The sequence below is a fragment of the Asparagus officinalis genome, chromosome 3 (assembly GCF_001876935.1).
Source record: "Asparagus officinalis chromosome 3, Aspof.V1, whole genome shotgun sequence".
Taxonomy (NCBI): domain Eukaryota; kingdom Viridiplantae; phylum Streptophyta; class Magnoliopsida; order Asparagales; family Asparagaceae; genus Asparagus; species Asparagus officinalis.
In genome coordinates, this window is record NC_033796.1 from 77,407,867 (window position 1) to 77,416,396 (window position 8,530).

An 8,530-nucleotide genomic window follows, 5' to 3' on the forward strand; every position below is an offset into this window, starting at 1 on the left:
CAAGTTTGGTTTTCAAAGAGAAATTTTTCACCAAGAGAAGACGTACAATCTCATTTGAGGAATTCATCCTCATTCTCATTTCTACAACTCTTTGTGTTTTAGAGAAGTTTCCTAAACTCAGTTATCTAGTTTATTTACTATTGAATTTCATATTCATATTTTTGCTAGATAAATTTTAGTTAGAATTTTTCTATACTTATTTATTACACACATCCCTATTTAGCTTTTAGTATTTTCATACTATACATTGTTGGGTTGTGGGGAGTGATACATTGAGTGTGAGCTTCATTGTGTTCTCATCTATTATAGAGAACAAACATTTATATTGAGCTTATTTATAAGAATCACATTGTATTATACTTATACACCGAGAGGAGCGTGTAGTAAGAGACGGGATCGATTCCAAGAGGAGTGGGGTCGGTAGTAAAGCCTAGTAAAAGGAAGTAATTCCGAATACTTGAGGAAGGAGACGCGTGCTAGGCCAACACTTAGAGGGTGTAGAGTGTGTTTACATTGTATGTGTTGTAAACGTTTGTCAGTGAACGTTTTGGGTGAACGTCGAAAACCCGTTGTGTTAGTGAATTCTCCCCGAGAGTGGGGAGCGGAGACGTAGGTCGGAAGGACCGAACTCCGTGATCATATTGTTTGTTTGATTGTTTCATTGTGCACTATCTCATTTGTTTAGCAGTTCATGCTTATATCTTCCTTGTTTAATTCCATATACTTGTTCATATCACATTGAATATCATACTTGCAAGAGTTTATAATTAATAAGTTTTAAATTAGCATTAATATCAGATCAGATTAGCATATACCTATTCACCCCTCTCTAGGGTAATTTTATTTGTTATCAAAGCTTGGTGCTCTTTGATTTGTGGATTAACCGCCTTGAGTTAAAGATCCTAGCTTTGTATTTTTGCTAATCTAGTTTTGAGATTTTTTGCATCTTGCTTGCATATATATATATATAAAGAGTATTTGTATTTTTCTCGATTTTCTAGAAATTTTCTATGATTTAAAGTCTAAGTTTTATATTTATCGTTTTTATATTTATAAATTAATTTAGTGTAATGAAAATTTTTGGAATTTATCTGTTGTGTTACTGATACTATTACGTATTATTTTAAATAATATGTCGTATTATTATTACTATTATGTATTAATTCTTGTATTATGTTGAATTATTAATTACGTATTATTTGTGTAAATTATTGTATTATTTTAATTATTACGTATCAGCTGTCGTATTAGCATAACTGGTAAGTTTTATCGTGTAGATAATTATCACATAATTATTTGATTTTAAATGTAAGTAAATATATTTTTATTATTATTTATTCTTGTTTAATTATACAATATGTGTATATTTCGACTATTTCGTATCAACTGTTGTATTAGCACAATATGTATGTTTTTATTTGTAGATAATTATTCCGTAATTGGTTTATTTTTTTATACCCGTACTATTTATTTAATTATTTTCATTTAAATACCTGAAATTATTTGAAAATAATCCAAAATTATTTTGCTTCCCGCGTCAAACCCCCAACAGCTACCCCCTCATCACGTTCTCTCCCTCTTCTTTTTTTTCAAAGAAAACGGCTCCATGTCCACCGCAAAATGAGACTAAGCAGCTCATCATCAATCACATTTTATTTTTTTATTATTAAAATTTTCCTATTTAAACCTCACCCAGCTCATCTCTCTCGTACACTCCTCTCTCTCTTTCTTTCTCTCTCTCTCTCTCTCTCTCGTCGTCTCTCAGATACGAGATCCGCCAGCCTCCGACGAACGCCGCGAACTCGCGCCCTGCTTCCGACCGGAGCCGCTAGACCCGCAGGCCGCTCACCTTCCTCAGCCGCTCAGCCCCCTGTCACCGGCATCCTGCCTCCTGCAGTCACCGCTGGGCCCCACCCGACCTCCTTCTCTGAGCCGCCGGCAGCCGCCTACCGGCAGGCACTCCCCCTGCCTCCAGCACCGCAACCACCCCTCTCCCCCTGTGCTGCCTGAACCGCCTCCAGCGCCTCCTGTCCTCCTCCGCCCGACCCCTATCTCGCCTGAGCTCCGACGCCCCTGCTCACGCCTCCAACCGCGCCCAAACCCGCCAGCGTCGCCGCCCCCAGCCGCCCCTGACCGCTGCTCCCCTCCGACCAGATCTCCGGCCGTCACCCCCGCCAGCCGCGGCTGCCTCCTCCGCCCCCTTGACCGCCGACGACCTCCCTCATCATCACCACTTCGCCACCAGCCAAGCCCTCTTCCCTGCGTTCACCTCAGCCTCGAACACCGCCTCGACCACCACCAGATCCCCTTCTCTGAGCTCCTCCCTCCAACAGCGACCCCCGAGCTCCGACGACGCGCACTGCGTTCAGATTCGTCAAGCCGACATCGCCGTCCAGCTCCACCACCAGCTCTTCGAACCGCTGCACGCATCGCCGGAACAGTGAACAGAAACTAGCAGCATCGCCGCCTTGTCATCAGGTCCCATTGGCCTCGTAGGCAAGATCCCTCTTGCTCTTTGACTCGTCATTCAATTCTTACATCCGCTGTGAATTAATTAGTTGCTTGCAAGATCCATATTCTTGCTCAGTATAATTTTAGATTGATTACGGATTTATTATGCATATGAACTCGTTACCCGAATAATTATTCGTTACAAATACGGGACTATCGTGAACATATTGGACTGAGAACTATAACGTATAGAACTGTCATGGACGTAACGGACTGTGAACAATGACGTATGACCATTCACATTGTAATACATATACTATGATGACCTGTACGGATTTATTTGACGAATGAGATTAAAAATAATATTGTGATAATAGATATTGTAAAGATAAAATAAAATAAAATTATTTTAGATTAATTTATGATTTTTAAAGAATTTAATGACAAAATAATCAATTTAAGATAATTACTATTTTGGTGAAAATTCATTTTAGAGTAATTATAATAAATGAATAGAAATTATTTGACAAAAGAATTATTTTAGAATAATTATAAATAATTCAAAAGAATTTATTTTAGAGTAAGTATCAATTTAGAATAATTCTAATAATTTAAGAGAGTTTTATAAAAGGAATTATTTTAGAACATTTATAAATAAATTTTAAGGATTTATTTTAGAAAAGGGATTATTATGGATTTTTCATGATTTATGTTTCTTAATTTTAATTATGTGATATGTTATGATCTTGTTGTATATGATTAGTTGTATTTATTACTCTTTGTTATGCTTGAGAACCGTTAGAAATTCATGACTAGTGTGGCCTGGTGTGTCCTGTTTAAGACTTAGAAACATGTGTGTATGTTGACTTAGAAAGCGAGAAGAGTTGGGATGGGAAAGTTAATGTTCATGTGATCGGATAAGACTGTTGATGTATCTTCCAGACTAGAACCAGTGAACCGTTTCGCACTGGGGTTAGTTTGTTGGGCCAAGTGAACCGTTTCACACTTGGTAAATGAAATCGTTTCGTCACCCGAGTTTTGCTTGAGTTCGAACCAGGCCAAAATCGGATTGCGTGTAGTCCTCTCATCGAACCGTTTCGCAGGTTTGGATGCACATAGGGGATTTTTGAACAGTCAATTATCCGATGATATGAGCGTTGTCTCTATGTGAGATGTGACCAGTGACCTGTTATAGAATGGCTAGTTATATGACCTCGTTTCTTGGCTAGGTATGATTTTTTGTGAGATGTAGGCCAGTTGTGTTTCTTTTCATACATAGATCGAGGTTAATATTTAATTATCTATAATTTGAGATATATGGTATATACATGAGGGTTTCCTTGTTTGGATTATTTCGCTCGACGTACTACGTCTCGAGTTGTAGATCTTTAAGTATTAATTTCAGCTAGTGTATGACCTTGTACTTGGATGATTATTCTGATCGCTAGCTGCATGATCGACTTGTTACTTAGTTGATTTTCTTGGATTTATTATGATTATTCTATTCTAGTAGTAAATTATATTTAGATTATTAGTATTTCAGTTGCATGTTTCCATTGTTATTACCATTATTATAAGGGCATGTTTGACCCGTATTTTTATGTCTCGGATGTTATCCCATTTGTGATATGATATTTTTATTCTGAGTTTGTCTATTATATTCTTGCTGATTGTGATCGGGGACCTGTGACTTCGCATTGTATTTATTTCCAGACGCTTAGCGTATTAGATTGAGAAGAAAAGAGAAAAGAAAAAAAATGATAGTGTATAGTTCTTCTCAATCTAATACGTCGCGGGCTTGCTCGCGTCCCGATTCCTTAGCATTTTGGGAAGCGGGGCGTGACAGGTTTTTTTTGTGGCCCATGCAGGTCACGTTTCCGATCACGGTCCCGGGTCCCTACTAGTAAGAATATAACGGACAACTTAGATACATATCATGATTTCATCCACAAGACTATTCTTTAGCCCTTATTCCATTTTCTTGATAGATTTCGTTTCGTCCTTATCTTATCACTCTTTGACTCCGGAGTTTTTCACAGTTCTTGTCCCATCGCTTCGCAATTACCCTTTCTTTGTATAACCTCTCTTTCCCCGTACCGGTTATTATTTTATATGTTATTATTTTTACAACTATATTTTTTTAATTTGACTTATATATCGTTAATTGTATTGATTATTGCATTATTTATCACATTATTTTATGTATCACACACAGTGTTATATTGTGTGTTTTCATTAAAAATATATATAATTACTTGTATATTTTTTTTGTTCAAACCATGTTATTAAGTGTTTTGCATTGCTCTAGACTCCACATATACATTACATAGCATATCTGATATTTAGATTATTATTATTATTTTGTATTTAAAATATATTTTTGCATATCTATATTATATATGTGTGCGTTTTCTATCATACCATCAATCTTTCACTTATGTTCTAAATTATTGTATATTGTTCGTATATTTAGTGATATACTTTAATATGTTTATGATTTTAATATTCTACATATGCACTATATTCTTATCCTTTACATTTTTAGTATATAGTTTCTTATCAGTAAGTTTTTTCTTGTTAGATTATTTTAGTATGTTCGCATTGGTTTTGTTATTTTTAAGAGCCATATATTTTGATATTTAAGCAATTATTCATATTGTTAACTTTAAAGTTGAGTTACTAATTATATAGTTATTTTGTTACATTAATTATTATCCTTTTATAACTAATATAAAAGACTATTCTAAATAGCATTTATGAGTATGTAAAGTATTTATTCATGGTTTGTTTATAGTGTATTGCATATTTGTTGTTGTTTGATTCATTTTTGATATGTATTGTTTTATCATTGTGACAACATACATTGTATACATGCGTTATTATTAAGTATTTATTTTATGATATTTTTAGATTTTTTACGTCTTTTATTGTGTTATTGGTTGTTGCTCATTCTTTATTTATTATTTTCGTTTACTTGTGTTGTGTTTTATTTTCTCATTATTTTTATATTTATTATTCTCTTTTCATTATAGAGTATTCATGTATATTATTATAATTATGATGTATAGTTTTATTGATTTATAGTCATTTAACAACTTTGTCTAATCATGTTCTGTTTCATGTATTATCAGTGTTTATGTTCACATGTCATTAATCATTCATGGTATGTTTATCTAAAATATGTCGATGTTTTATTTATATGAATTTATGCTCTTCTTACATTTTCATTTGTTTATAAATCTATTTTATCTTTCATAATTCATATTTTATGTATTATACATTTTATTACGCTGATTGTATTTATGTGATTTTGACTACTACACAATATACTACTATGTTTGAATTAATTTTATATAGTGATGATTATTATTGTTGTATCTTGTTTATATTTATGAATATTACTAATACTTCTAATTTATCTTATTGTTCGTCGAATATATAATTATGTTCTTATTATGTTTTATATAAATATGTTTAATATTTGATTTAGTATTGTGTATTGTATGATAATTATTTACTACCATATGTTCTCAAAAATTTATTGATTATAACTACAACTATTTTATTGTATTTATCATCCATCATATTACGTATTAAATATTTTATTTTTGCTTTGTTCATCATTTTGTGTGTATTACTATACTTATTTGATCATTTTAAAATGATTACCTTGATTATACAAACATATTAACAGGTAGTTAAATGATTTTGATTTGTTCATTTCTTACATTCTAACTGACTTATGTGACTCTGTTCGCTATGTTATTATTCTGAATTTATATACTTGATTTATTTTATGCATATATATGATTTACGTAAATGTGTAAATCTTGATTCGTTTGATTATATGTGCTTCCTTGTTAATTTGACAAATAATATTCATGATTTCAACCGAACATAATTATTGATTTTATATATGTTTGTGTGATGATAATTTACTTTACATAATTCATAGAATTGATTACTTTATTGCTTTGCAATTTTATTCATTCTTATTATGTTGATTGATACATTCTCCTATTACTTAATTGATAGTTACGTGATTTGTAATTCTTTTTGCTTTAAGTTACACTATATCTTTTATCATAATAATCTTGTCATATGTGAGATATGTTCCTTACCTTTTGAATGATTCGTGTATTACGCATATGTATTCATGTTATTATGAAACATATATTTATGTTTTCTATGTAGTTCTTTTAAGATAATTGTCACCTTTTGTGTCTCATGTGTACTAAATATTAGCATATTTTATGATTATGATACTACTGTATATATATATTATGATATAAATTTTTCATACACTACTAATTGTTCTTTCTATATATTAATTTTTAATTGCTTGATATCACCTTACATTAGTATACGAATATTTATTTTTTTATTGTTATATGTCTATTTCTGTGCCTTTTGATAAATACCTTGTAATTTATTTTCTAAGTGTATCTGACTATATTAATATTGTGAGATTATAATTTTATCCTTTGACATGTATATATTATTTAATTGATGTTATGTTACTTTGATGATTGAAGTAATTTCCCATCCACCTTTATAAAAAATTGATTCCTGTGTGTTATGATATTGCTATTACAATTTGCTTTATGTATGTTGAATCTCAGCTGTCACATTTTATATCTTATCTTGTGTCGTTATTGTTTTACATTCTTCTCTACTTATGGATATCGTTCCATATCTCTGTCCTCGGGTTCTTTGTGCATTACTATTTGTAGGCATTAAAAAATGCTGAAAGATATCCAAATACAGCTCAAGAGGAGATCAAAAGAACACAAAAGACAGTGTAGACTGTCTCGGCACGCGAGACAGTGTTTTACTGTCTCGCCAGCGAGACAATGTTGAAATGGTCAAAAACCACCTTGGTAACTGTCCTACACGTGTCCATTAACTGCCAAGGGACGTGGGAAATATCGTGGGCGAAAATCACGTGAATAACTGCCAAAATAACGGAGTTTGAGATGTGGGACAGCAGTTACATAAAAACCGCCAGGAATATTCCTTTTCCGAGACAGTATTTACTGTCTCGCGGGCCGAGACAGCAAACACTATCTCGCCCGCCGAGACAGCAAACATTGTCTCGACAGCCGAGACAGCAAATGCTGTCTGGGTTATTTCTGACGAGGATCAAGGGTATTTTCGAGCAAACCAGAGCAGAGAGAGAGCAGACTTGAGTTTGGTGTGATTCCTTGAGATTTGAGCTTTGACTTAATCTTAAGAAGAACGATCATCTTACTTTGATAAGATCCTCGTTTCAAATTCTACTTCGATAAACGAAGGAAGAATCACTTAACCCCTCACGATTCAATCAGAATCTGTGATTTGGTGGTCTACGAGTCAAAGCGCTCACGGCACAGGCAAAGTCCCACAAAAACAAGAATCGATAGACGATTTTTGTGTTATTTTCCAAGAGAGTTGTAATTTTCTTATTTTTCGTTGTAATTCTCTGTAAACAAATTAAGTTTCAATGGAATCTACAATGAAAACAACTTTCGACGAAAACAAACTGGCGACCACAGTGGGAGCCAACGGTCTCGCTGCCGAGACCGTCATGTCGCAGCCGATCAAGATTCCAGTTGAATCCACGGTCGAATACGAGTTCGACCAAACCAAGTTTGAGGAATATCTTTCATCATCCTCTTCAAGATCTTCATTGTCTCACAAGTATAGGAGGATCTCATCATTGAAGAAGGCTTACATGCCAAAGAAAGCACAAAATGAAGACTCTCGTCTGATTGTTGCTGAGGATTCTACTCGCAACATCTCTGCTCGCGATGACTCTTATCTAGTTAAAGAGCCATCGAATCAAAGCACATCGGCACTGACGAAGAGGGCTCGTCAGAGACAACGTCAGCGCCGCGCTCGCCAAATAGCTAAGGCCTTAGAACAAACCGACGGGGTTCGTTATCACGCGGACCTAGAGTCGAGGAGGCATCGAGTGGTTCAGTTGTCTCAACGACCAATCATTCATGTCTCTGCTAAACTCACGATGGAGGAATGGACTATTGTCAAAAGGGCTCGTTCGACCCTTAAAGAACGTATACAAAAACGTCGTGCAAACGCT